At 44.8% G+C, this 13,756-nt stretch overlaps 1 pseudogene; it reads left to right on the top strand.

Annotated features, from left to right (window-relative positions):
- Window positions 1-13,756, top strand: part of LOC119292783 — a 42,620-nt pseudogene continuing 28,864 nt past the window's right edge.

The following is a 13,756-nucleotide window of genomic DNA, read 5'->3' as shown; positions in this document are numbered from 1 at the left end:
ATGGAGAAGCGGTTCATGGGCGTGGAGCTGCAGCATGCGCCGCGCGGGATGAACAAGGAAGCAGACAACATCGCCAAAAGAGCCTCGCGTAGGCTCCCTCAGGAGCCACGTGTGTTTGAGGAACGACTCTTCAAGCCATCTGCGGTTCCGCACGTCACGACTCCAGCACCACCTCAAGAGGACCTGCCACAGGCACCAGAGAGGGGAGCTCCAGCCTGTGGTCATCCCTCAGGAGCCCGCTTGCTGCTCGCGCTCGAGCCTTAGGAGGCGTGCTGGACAGAAGAGTTCAAGGCATACTTGCTTCGAGGGACCCTGCCAGAGAAGGAAGAGGATGCTGAGCGCGTGGCATGTCAGGCCACCGCATACTGTATCAATGATGGTGAGTTATATCGCAGGAGGCCCTATGACGTTTTGTTGCAGTGCATCTCCAGGGAGCAGGGGCTCGAGCTACTGGCGGACATCCATGGTGGGGATTGTGGGCATCACTCTTCGTCCCGTACCCTGGTGGGCAAGGTGTTCTGCAACGACTTCTACTGGCCCACCGCGCTCAACGACGCTACCGAGCTGGTACACTCTTGTGAAGCATGCCAGTTCCACGCCAAGAAGATCCATCAGCCCGCGCAGGGCCTCCAGACGATCCCGCTCATGTGGCCATTTGCGGTCTGGGGGCTGGACATCGTGGGGCCATTCCCTCGGGCGCCAGGGGGCTACCGATACCTCTACGCCGCCATTGACAAGTTCACCAAGTGGCCGGAGGTAGAAGCCATGCGCACCATCCCAGCAGGATCAATCGTCAAGTTCATCAAGGGAATCGTGAGCCGATTTGGGGTCCTGAATTGCATCATCACCGACAATGGCTCACAGTTCACTAGCAATCTTTTCAAAACATACTATGCTAACCTTGGAACGCAGATCCGCTACGCCTCAGTGGCACACCCACGGAGCAATGGACATGCTGAGAGAGCCAATGTGGAGGTCCTCAGGGGCCTCAAGACCCGCACCTTCAAGAAGAAGCTCGACGCATGCGGCAGGGGCTGGCTCGATGAGCTGCAGTCCGTGCTGTGGTCCATCCGCACCAGCGCGACAAAGCCAACAGGAGAAACGCCCTTCTTCCTTGTCTATGGAGCAGAAGCGGTTCTCCCTCACAAGTTCAAGCATCTCTCCACGCGGGTCCTGGCGTTCAATGAAACGCAGCAGGACACCACGCGGAGGATGGAACTCGTGCTGGGGGAGGAACGCCGCTGTCAAGCCTCGCTCCGGGCAGCGAGGTACTAGCAGGCGTTGCAGCGGTACCACTGCCGCAGCATCCGCTCCAGGACGTTAGAGTTGGGCGATCTCGTCCTGAGGCGGGTGCTCTCCAGGGAGGGGCTGCATAAGCTCTCTCCCATGTGGGAGGGCCCGTTTAGGGTTGCCGGTGCCTCCAGGCTTGGCGCCGCGCACCTGGAGACACAGGACGGGGTCCCCATCTAGAACGCCTGGAACATCCAGCATCTTCGGAAGTTCTATCCCTGAAGAAAGGCTCCGGCCTGTGAAGCAAGGCTCCAGCCTGTGAAGCAAGGCTCCGGCCTGTGAAGGTCTCCGCTCGTGACACTCTCACATAATAATGAGTGGGGTTGTACACGCCCCGGAGTCTCTTGAGAGTCGCCCTGGGGCCTCATGGGGGCTCCCTCCCACGTCCTAGTGGCAGCACTTAGCTCTGCACTAGTGAGAAGACTAGATTAGGTGCCGAACGCGGCTGTTCATTTGCTTTCTGAAGTTGCTTGTGATTTTCTTAGTAAGTTTTTCAATGGATTTGGTATTCTCGAGCGTTGGTTCCTCAAGTGTGTTTTCTCATAAGCTGCTTTGGTCTAAGGGCGTGAGGGAGGTGGCAGTCGCCTGCCACTTCTCCTCGCGCTCCTCGCGCGTGGGGCTAGGTAGGTGTGTGCGCCCAGGGCCTGCCTTTGCGCGCACGCACCATGCTGAACCCCGTTATTTCGGCTTTATCCTCGCGAGGAGCCCTCGATCGAGTCCGCTGGCGCTGGCACCCCTCATGTCCGTGCCCCCCGGGCAGCGCGACGCGGTGCATCAGGCCCTTAACCTATGGCAGGGGGCTCGTGTAAAGGGGAGCAAGTCGCTCGACAAATTTTCTCTTCCTGCAAGGGATGGCTCTGCCATGCTACGGCTCCTGAGGGCACAAGGTATCTCTTGAGGGCACAGGGTGTACGCCCTGGGGGGCCTGTCAAGTACCTAAGGATAGGTTCTCATGAGGCGGAGGACGAGTGCACGCATCAAGCTAAGCCTTCCTACCTTGACCCGCTCAAATTACAAATGTTGCAACGCAGCATCAAGGACAGCAACCATAACATAAAAAGGCATAGCAGCAGCAGTTCGTTACACGCCCTCGCAGGGTACATTCTTCTTTTTTAGATTTGCAGGAGAAAGGAAAATCTAAACAAAGAGGGCCCAAAGGCGTGCAGGCTTGCACCAGCGCCGCATCCTCAAGCAACGCCTCAAGGTAGCCTGGCGCTCCACTAGTTCTCCCACAGGAGATCTGGAACCACCGGCCTTGATTCCAAGTTCGCCGGCCCCCAGCTTCAGGCTGGGCTCCTTTCCGGCTTCACTGGGGCGCTACGACGGGATGAGCCACCGGCGTCCTCGACACAAGCACGACGACGCGGAGGCTGGTCGTAGCCACCACTGCTCGAGCTCTCGTCTGAGGAGGAGCTGCCAACACAAGAGGAGGAGCGCGCATCGCCAAGGCCAAGTTCGCCGTCGCCACCATCGTCGTCGCTGCTGTCTTCTGGGCAGCACCCCACGCGGCGGCCGTCCCCCCTGAATACCCTCACGTAGAGGGTCGCCAGGCCGTCGTACTTGAAGTGGAGGGTGCACCTTCCGCCTAGGCCACGCGCGTGGGCAAAAGTCTGCCAGCCGAAGGTTAGCACCACGCTTCCAGAGGCGGAAACCTCGGTGCTGACCCACGAGGCTCTGCTGCAGCACCCATTAGCCTGCAGTCGGAGGCCAGCAAGCCCCAAAGAAGGAAGCTCGCCGGAGAAGAAGCGAGGGATCCGGAGCGAGGTGCCAGCCGGGCTCTCCAACCACACCACGAACTTGGGAAGCACCTCAAGTGAAGAAAAGCGCGGTCGGGGCGGGCGCACGAGCACGACGCGCCTCCCTTCATCATGGGGGCTGCTCCAGGGCCGGTAGCCCCCGCCGCGGGAAGAGGTGCCATCACGGGCGCCCGGTGCAATGCTGCCTGTGGGGGGTGCACGCCCGCGCCCCCTGGATGCTGCCGGAGGAGCTGCAGGGTGCTTGCGGGGACGGCCGCGGCCCCTCTTGGGAGGAGGGGAGGCAGGCCCCTCCTTGGGGGTGATACGTCTCCGTCGTATCTACTTTTCCAAACACTTTTGCCCTTGTTTTGGACTCTAACTTGTATGATTTGAATGGAACTAACCCGGACTGACGCTGTTTTCAGCAGAATTGCCATGATGTTGTTTTATGTGCAGAAAACAAAAGTTCTCGGAATGACCTGAAACTCCACGGAATATCTTAGAACAAATAATAAAAAATCCTCGCCAAAGATGAAGACCAGGGGGCCCACACCCTGTCCACGAGGGTGGGGGGCGCGCCCCCCCTCCTGGGCGCACCCCCTACCTCGTGGGCCCCAGGAGACCCTCCGATGCCAACTCCAACTCCATATATTGGCTTTCGGGGAGAAAAAAATCAGAGAGAAGAAATCATCGCGTTTTACAATAAAGAGCCACCGCCAAGCCCTAATCTCTCTCGGGAGGGCTGATCTGGAGTCCGTTCGGGGCTCTGGAGAGGGGGATTCGTCGCCGTCGTCATCATCAACCATCCTCCATCACCAATTTCATGATGCTCACCGCCGTGCGTGAGTAATTCCATCGTAGGCTTGCTGGACGGTGATGGGTTGGATGAGATTTATCATGTAATCGAGTTAGTTTTGTTAGGGTTTGATCCCTAGTATCCACTATGTTCTGAGATTGATGTTGCTATGACTTTGCTATGCTTAATGCTTGTCACTAGGGCCCGAGTGCCATGATTTTAGATCTGAACCTATTATGTTTTCATGAATATATGTGAGTTCTTGATCCTATCTTGCAAGTCTATAGTCACCTACTATGTGTTATGATCCGGCAACCCCGAAGTGACAATAATCGGGACCACTCCCTGTGATGACCATAGTTTGAGGAGTTCATGTATTCACTATGTGCTAATGCTTTGTTCCGGTTCTCTATTAAAAGGAGGCCTTAATATCCCTTAGTTTCCAATAGGACCCTGCTGCCACGGGAGGGTAGGACAAAAGATGTCATGCAAGTTCTTTTCCATAAGCACGTATGACTATATTCGGAATATATGCCTACATTACATTGATGAATTGGAGCTAGTTCTGTGTCACCCTATGTTATGACTGTTACATGACGAATCGCATCCGGCATAATTATCCATCACTAATCTGGTGCCTACGAGTTTTCCATATAGTGGTTCTCGCTTATTTACTTTTCCGTTGCTACTGTTACAATCACTACAAAATACCAAAAACATTACTTTTGCTGTCTTTACTTTTGTTACCATTACCACCACTATCATATTACTTTGCTACTAAACACTTTGCTGTAGATACTAAGTTTCCTAGTGTGGTTGTATTGACAACTCAGCTGCTAATACTTGAGGACATTCTTTGGCTCCCCTTGTGTCGAATCAATAAATTTGGGTTGAATACTCTACCCTCGAAAACTGTTGCGATCCTCTATACTTGTGGGTTATCAAGACCTTTTTCTGGTGCCGTTGCCAGGGAGCATAACTCTATTCTGTGAGTTACTTGGGATTTATATCTGCTGGACACTATGAAGAACTTGAAAGACGCTAAGACAACAATTTATCCCTCAACTACGAGGGGAGGTAAGGAACTGCCATCTATCTCTGCACTTGATTCACCTTCTGTTATGAGTAAGCTTGCGACACCTAAACCTGCTTCTGCTATCCGTTCTGATATGTCGCATGTTATTGATGATGCCACTTCTGTTATGCATGATACTTATGATGAAACTACTTCTATGCTTGATACTACTGTGCCCCTTGGTAAATTTCTTGATGAACAAATTGCTAGGGTTGGAGAAAAAGAAATTATTGAATTTGAATACGATGATGATAGTGATGACGAGAATATGCCTGCTATTCCTAAGGGTTATCTTTTTGACGCGGAATCTTCTGCAGCTATTTTTGCTTGCCAGGATAGGTACGAACTTAAGAGGCTGCTAGTTAAATGGAGTGAAGAATCTCTTAGAGATAGAATGAAACCCGACCCTGCTTTTGCTACTTCACCTATCTGTGTTCCCGATAAGGATTATTATGAATTTTCTGTTGATCCAGATATAATTACTTTGGTTGAATCTGATCCTTTCTATGGCTATGAATCCAAAACTGTTGTGCACATCTTACTAATTAAATGATATAGCCGCCCTGTTTACTAATGATGAGAGATCGCGCTACCTTTATTTACTCAAAATATTTCCATTCTCATTAAAGGGTGATGGTAAGATATGGTTTAATTCTCTTGATCTTGGTTGTGTGCGTAGTCCCCAGGATATGATTTATTACTTCTCTGCTAAATATTTCCCTGCTCATAAGAAACAAGCTGCTTTGAGGGAAATATACAACTTCATGCAAATTAAAGAAGAGAGTCTCCCACAAGCTTGGGGGAGGCTTCTCAAGTTACTTAATGCTTTGCCTGATCATCCTCTTAAGAAACCTGAAATACTTGATATCTTTTATAATGGACTAACTGATGCTTCCAGAGATTACCTGGATAGTTGTGCTGGTTCTCTTTTCAGGGAAAGAACACCAGATGAAGCTGAAATACTATTGAATAATATGTTGACAAATGAAAATAATTGGGCACCTCCCGAGCCACCTCCTGAGCCAGCTCCAGAGCCAATTACTGAACCTATTCCTAAACCAACTCCGAACAAGAGAGGTGTTCTATTTCTCAGTCCCGAAGATATGCAAGAGGCAAAGAAATCTATGAAAGAAAAAGGTATTAAAGCTGAAGATGTTAAGAATTTACCTCCTATTGAAGAAATACACGGTCTTAATTTACCGCCTATTGAAGAAGTATATGATCTCAATTCCTTATTCACTGAAGAACCCCCTGATCCCGATATCCCGACACAGGTAGTAAAGGTAAATTCTCTCTATAGGTATGATAAAGCCGAAGTCCCTCCTACTAAAATTGCTAGTCAGTGCTTGGATGAGTTTGATGACTTTATGTTTAAGCAAGATGACTTTAGTGCTTATTTTGGTAGACAATTAAAACAGAATACCTTTATGATTAAACGCCTGGGTGATTTTATGGCTAATATTAGAAGTGAACTTAAACTTGTTAGCAAACATGCTTCTATGGTTACCACTCAAGTAGAACAAGTACTTAAAAGCTCAGAAAGAAGTGCTTAATGAAATGAATAGTAAGAAAAATGATTATGCTATTAGAGTGGCTACTAGAACTGGTAGAATGACTCAGGAACCTTTGTATCCTGAAGGCCACCCTAAGAGAATCGAGCAAGATTCTCAGAGAAATAATTTTGATGTACCTAGTTCTTCTAAAAAGAAGAAAAAGAAAAATGATAGGACTTTGCAAACTTCTAGTGAACCTATCGCTGAACCACCTGAGAATCCAAATGATATATCTATGTCTGATGCTGAAACACAATCTGGTAATGAACATGAACCTAGTGAAAATATTAATGATGATGTTCATGATGATGCTCAACCTAGTAATGATAATGATGTAGAAGTTGAACCTGCTGTTGACCTTGATAACCCACAGTCAAAGAATCAACGTTATGATAAAAGAGACTTCATTGCTAGGAAACATGGTAAAGAAAGGGAACCATGGGTTCAGAAACCCATGCCTTTTCCTCCGAAACCATCCAAGAAAAAGGATGATGAGGATTTTGAGCGCTTTGCTGAAATGATTAGACGCATCTTTTTGCGTATGCGATTAACTGATGTGCTCAAAACAAATCCTTATGCTAAGTATATGAAGGATATCATTACTAATAAAAGAAAGATACCGGAAGCTGAAATTTCCACCATGCTTGCTAATTATACTTTTAAGGGTGGAATACCAAAGAAACTTGGAGATCCAGGAGTACCTACTATACCATGCTCCATTAAGAGAAATTATGTTAAAATTGCTTTATGTGATCTTGGAGCCGGTGTTAGTGTTATGCCTCTCTCTTTATATCGTAGACTTGACTTGAATAAGTTGACACCTACTGAAATATCCTTGCAAATGGCTGATAAATCAACTGCTATACATGTCGGTATTTGTGAGGATGTGCCTGTTGTAGTTGCAAACGTTACTATTTTAACGGACTTTGTTATTCTTGATATTCCCAAGGATGATAGTATGTCTATTATTCTTGGAAGACCTTTCCTTAATACTGCAGGGGCTGTTATTGATTGAAACAAAGGCAATGTTACTTTTCATGTTAATGGTAATGAGCACATGGTACACTTCCCGAGGAAACAACCTCAAGTTTATAGTATCAACTCTATTGGAAAAATTCCATCAATTATATTTGGAGGTTTTGAATTTCCTCTCCCTACTGTCAAGAAAAAAATATGATATACTTATTGTTGGGGATGTCCATATCCCCGTTGAGGTAACATAGTGTTATTCGAAATTTCTCCCGTTCCATGTTAATCGGAATGAGTTTGTTAACAAGACTTGATCAACCTTGTTAGTGGATTCTTTTTTATGAGCATGAGACGGATGAAACTAGAAGCACAACCTTCTGTACCCTCTTTATATTTTCTGTTATTTAGTAGAAATAAAGTAAAATAGTATTTTTTCTGTCTGTTTCCTGACTTATCCGTGCAATATAAAAATATCCCGAAAATAAAAGTCCTCAGAATGCCATGCCAATTTAATATAATTTTTTCAGGAATATTTAAGGATTTACTGTGCAAAAATTACCGCGGGGGGAGCCGCCACCTTGCCACGAGGGTGGAGGGCGCGCCCTACCCCCTGGGCGTGCCCCCCAGCCTCGTGGGCCCACGATGACCCTCCTCCACTTATCACTGCACTCATCTTCTTCCTCTGCCTCACGCAAACACGAAAAACCAACTCAAGCACGAGTTCCAGCCCCTGTTGCTGGGATTTTTGATCTCCTTGCTCAAAGCACCTCTCGCAAAACTGCTTGGGGAGATTGTTCCTTGGTATGTGACTCCTCCATTAGCCCAATTACTTTTTGTTCTAGTGCTTTATTCGTTGCAAATTTGTGCTGCATAGGTGACCATGTTCTTGAGCTTGCATGTCAAATTTATATGGTTTCAAGTAGTTCTAATGCTTGATATAGGCCCTAGGCACTTGTGGGAGTTGTTGCTATCAATTTTATTGAAGTTGGTTCACTTTTATTTGAAGCTACTAAAAATTTCAGATTATTTCAGAAAATAATGAAGAGACTTTTGAGGGGCTCGTCGAGCCGAAGCTCGAAGGAAAAACAAAAGGAAGAAGAGCAGAAGCCCAAATTTAATTTGCCTCGCACCATGGAGGTCCGGCCGTGTGAATGGCCTTCCGATGACTTCTTGAGGAGAGCCGGGATTTATGAGGATTTCTATTTATTGATTGAGAATGTTGGCCTCACCGACTTCCTCCGTGACCAACGTCATTAGTATCTCTTACTCACAAATACTTTTGGGCAAAACTTCTACTTTTTCCCTAAGAAATCACCTCCATCAGTAGAGTTTCATTTATATGACGTTGTTAAGGAGATGCCATTAGCTGAATTTTGCGAGGTTTGCAAAATACCCTTTCAGGGCACCTTGGATGAACCACACCGTAACGAAGTAGAAGCTTTTATTAACACTATCACTGTGGGAGAAACCAGGAAGGTTTCTGATGCAAGGATTACTAGCATACATTTTCCTGTTTTACGCTACTTTGCCTTATTTGCTAGCCGTTGCTTGATTGGACACGGGAACTATGGAAACCTTAGTGTTCCTGATGTTATTATTTTGTTCCATGGTTTATACCGCAATAACTCTTTTAGTATGGGTGGAATTGTTGCTAGACGGTTAACTCTGAACCGTACTAAGGGCCCTATATTTGGAGGCATTTATGCTTCATGCCTAGCTGAATATTTTAAAATACCTATTAGGCATGAGGAGAAAGAAGAAACATCGTTGCCCCGTGCTTATTTAGATTATAAGAGTATGCTAGTGCATGACTTTCTTGTTAAGAGTCGTGAAGGGGAGCTCAAATATAAATTATACTTTGATAAACATCACCCTGAGACTATTACTTTGCCTACTCCCTCTTTGTTTAACTTGTCTGCAGGTCCTCACATCATTCCGTGGGCGTCCGTTCAAGCCTATCGGAATCCTACACCAGCCCCGGAACCGGAGCCACAAGATGAGCCTCCACGACAGTCTGTTTATTCTTGGGATCCAGAGGTGGTTGCCAGCCAGTGGCAGTCAGAGTCTTCTTCATCGCAGTATGACCCCAACTTCACCTACGGGTATCCGCCAGGCTATCCCTGGCAATAGACCAACTTAGGCCAAAAGCCTAAGCTTGGGGGAGTACGTATTTCCCACCGACATTACATTCATGTTAACACACTCATTGCTAGATGTTGGTGCTTATACTCTTTCACTGTAATATCCATGCTAGTTTATTTTCTTTTTCCAGCTTTCTTCTTGTGTGTTTAATAAACCTTAAAGAAAAACCAAAAAATTGTTAGTAGTAGTTTATTTCTTTGTTGTAGTAATTAAAAACAAAACCCAAAAATATTTCCCGTTCTTCTGTTCCTTGTTGGGAGCTTTCCCGTGTAAATAGTTTTTATTTCTTTTTTTTGTTTGGGGGTCAGTAGGAGAAGACCATGATTAAATTGTTAAGTGGCTCTTATATGCATCATTGTTGATTTAACCAAGAGCCCATATTGCCTTGTCTTCTCCTGTTTATTGAATGCTCGCAGATTCCAGCTTAGTCCAATGCACGTGCACTCTTATTATTATTCACATCGTTCGGTCGTGCAAGTGAAAGGCAATTATGATGATATATGATGGACTGACTGAGATGGAAAAAGCTGGTATGAACTCGACCTCTCTTGTTTTTGTAAATATGATGAGTTCATCGTTCCTGAGTCAGCTATTATGAAGTAAACATATTTGCAATGACATTTAGAGATTACAGTTGCTTGTGCCATGCTTGATTAGCTATGAGTTATAATGGTTTACCTTGCGTGCCAACATGCTATTAGAATGATTATGATGTGGTATGATGGGATGGTATCCTCCTTTGAATGTATTAAATGACTCGACTTGGCACATGTTCACGCATGTAGTTGAATCAAATCAACATAGCCTTCATAATATTTATGTTCATGGTAGATTATATCCTACTCATGCTTGTACTTGATGTGAATTAATTTTAATGCATGTTTAAGACTGTTGTCACTCTCTCAGTTGGTCGCTTTCTAGTCTTTTGCTAGCCTTCACCTGTACTAAGCGGGAATACTGCTTGTGCATCCAAACTCCTTAAACCCTAAAGTTGTTCCATATGAGTCCACTATACCTACCTATATGCGGTATTTACCTGCCGTTCCAAGTAAATTTGTATGTGCCAAACTCCAAACCTTCAAATGAAATTCTGTTTTGTATGCTCGAGCATCTCATGTTTCAACTAGGGCTGCCTATATCTTCCATGCTAGGTGGGTTATTCTCAAGAGGAGTGGACTCCGCTCCTCATTCACGAGAAAGGGCCGGTAACCGGGATGCCCAGTCCCATGATCCAAAAAGATCAAAACAAATCAAAATAATTAAACAAAACTCCCCTAGGGCTGTTGTATGTGGGAGGCACTCGTTGTTTCGAGCAAGCCAAGGATTGATGCTTGTTGGTGGTTTGGGGAGTATAACCTTTACCATTCTATTTGGGAACTGTCTATAATGCATGTAGTATGGAAGATACAACCATCTCATAGTTGTAGCGTTGACAGCAAAAGTATGCCGCTCAAAATGTTATTCAATCTCTATTTTAAAATCGAGCTCTGGCACCTCCACAAATCCCTGCTTCCCTCTGCGAAGGGCCTATCTATTTACTTTCATGTTGAGTCATCACCCTTCTTATTAAAAAGCACCCGCTGGAGAGCACACTGTCATTTGCATTCATTATTATTGGTTTATATTGGGTATGACTTGACTGGATCTCTTTTACCATGTATTACAATGTTTAGTCAGTCCTTGATCTTTAAAGGTGCTCTGCATTTATGTTTTGCAGCCTCAGAAAGGGCTAGCAAGATACCATTTTGTTATATCATGTTATGATTATTTTGAGAAAGTGTTGTCATCCGAATTTTATTATTATGGCTCGCTAGCTGATTATGTTATCAATATGAGTAATTCTGAGACCTATGTGTTATTGTGAGTATGGTTAGTTCATAATATTTGCTGAAACTTGAATGCTGGCTTTTCATGTTTACAACCACAAGAGCAACAGAGTTTGTAACAGTTTTTCTTTTTCTCTTTCAGTTTGTCAACTGAATTGCTTGAGGACAAGCAAGGGTTTAAGCTTGGGGGAGTTGATACGTCTCCGTTGTATCTACTTTTCCAAACACTTTTGCCCTTGTTTTGGACTCTAACTTGTATGATTTGAATGGAACTAACCCGGACTGACGCTGTTTTCAGCAGAATTGCCATGATGTTGTTTTATGTGCAGAAAACAAAAGTTCTCGGAATGACCTGAAACTCCACAGAATATCTTATAATCTATACCTACTATTAAAGCAAGGTGATATTCTTGGTTTCGTCCCGTGATTAGCTTTTTTTTACGTTAGTTTTGGTCAGGTGGCCAGAGTTTTAGTCACGTACGAGGTGGTACTAAACGCTTGTAGTCACGTGCGAGTAATAAGTAAAAAGAAAATGTTTCACACTGTTGCTGCTACGGGGCGAGTGGTCCGTCATCCATAATGGGCCTCAAATACCGATGGGCTTTCTCCTTGCTTTCCTAGGGCCAGGAAAAAATGTGCGCGTGCATAGAACTCGAACTTGCGATCTTGACTCCCAGCAGTACGGCTGTAGCCAACAGGCCAAGCATATGTTTGTGTTGAAAAGAGGGTTCACCTTCTAATGACATAGTCCCACCTCGCTTCTTTACATGTAAATTTTCTAATTTATATACGTTGGATTTTTTTTATGTATCAAGGAGCAGTGCTGGGAATCATTAAGGACAAAAAATAAACTGTCCCACAATAAGGAAGGAAAGAGGGATTGAAACAAGAAGGATATACAAGGAAAGAGGGATCAAATAAGAATTGAGGATGAGAGAAAGAAACCTTCCATGCGCAATATGAGGCAGAAAAGAAAGATGTGATGTGACGAAGGAGAGTCAATCTGGACACATACAAATTAGATAAGAAGAAGAAAAGCAGAAAGGACTATCAAGAATATGTCTTTATAACACATACAATATTAGATGCCTTTGCACTTGAAATATGCGTATAACTTAAGGACATACAAAATTAGATGCCTTTGCACTTGAAAAAGAAACATAGATCATCATACATATATATAACATGCGTACAAGTTCTTTTATGGAACATGCATACAATTTGAGCTTAACGTGAGCACATACAAAATTAGATGCCTTTGCAGTAAAAAAAGAAATTAAACATAAAATTGAACCAGTAAAACAGAATATAAGGTTAAAGTAAATTATAATGTGATTCCAATCTAAGTAGAATATAAGTTTGTTCAAGAACAATAAGATATTCGACAAGAAAAATTAAACGAATGTACACCAAAATTACTTCACCCCATATACGAGACATTTCGTAATTATGCCCCAAAAATATCATAGTTTTTCTACATGCTCCGAGGCTTATTCAGTTATTGAACTGATGAATTTCTTCTTTGTGTCTAAATCATCTTGAACCGCTTTTTTAGCTAAATTGCTAGGTGTTGTGTTTAGGTGCACATGCCACGGGTGAACTACTTCTTTATATATGAATTGTTGATGTTAAAAACTAAGATTCGATACTGTGATACTAATATTTGACGTATCAGAATTGTTTAACTCAATAGCAAAATATTGCAATAACACATGCAAAAAAAACATTGCCTAAATCACAATAAAACATTCATTATTTGTTGGTCATATGCTATATTTTTCTAAGAATAAAACAAATCTTCACTCTTATTTTTCAGATCGACCCACTAGCGGCCATCACCAAAGTACAAGGAGTTGGACTCGGAGTCCTTATTGTGTGCGACACAAACTCTACACTTTTCTCTGTTATATTAGCCAAAGATGGGGGATATTTGGACAATGCTTCTAATATATTTTTTGTTTTTCATGTGGCAGTGTGAAGGATTTTAAGGATTTTGTTGATGTCATCATGTCTGGTGATGGGTCATGGGGGGAGGAGGAGGAGGTGTTGGGCCATTGGATTAGTGAAGTGAGGTTTTTTTGCCTCCGTTGCAACGCACGGGCATTTATGCTTAAATAATAAAAAATCCTCGCCAAAGATGAAGACTAGGGGGCCCACACCTTGTCCACGAGGGTGGGGGGGGGGGGGCGCCCCCCTCCTGGGCACGCCCCCCTACCTCGTGGGCCCCTTGAGACCCTCCGACGCCAACTCCAACTCCATAAATTGGCTTTCGGGGAGAAAAAACTTAGAGAGAAGAAATCATCGCGTTTTACGATACAAAGCCGCCGCCAAGCCCTAATCTCTCTCGGGAGGGCTGATCTAGAGTCCGT

The sequence above is a fragment of the Triticum dicoccoides genome, chromosome 4B, assembly GCF_002162155.2.
Source record: "Triticum dicoccoides isolate Atlit2015 ecotype Zavitan chromosome 4B, WEW_v2.0, whole genome shotgun sequence".
NCBI lineage: Eukaryota > Viridiplantae > Streptophyta > Magnoliopsida > Poales > Poaceae > Triticum > Triticum dicoccoides.
Note: the sequence above shows the minus strand (reverse complement) of the source record. Positions and strands in the feature narration are given on the sequence as shown.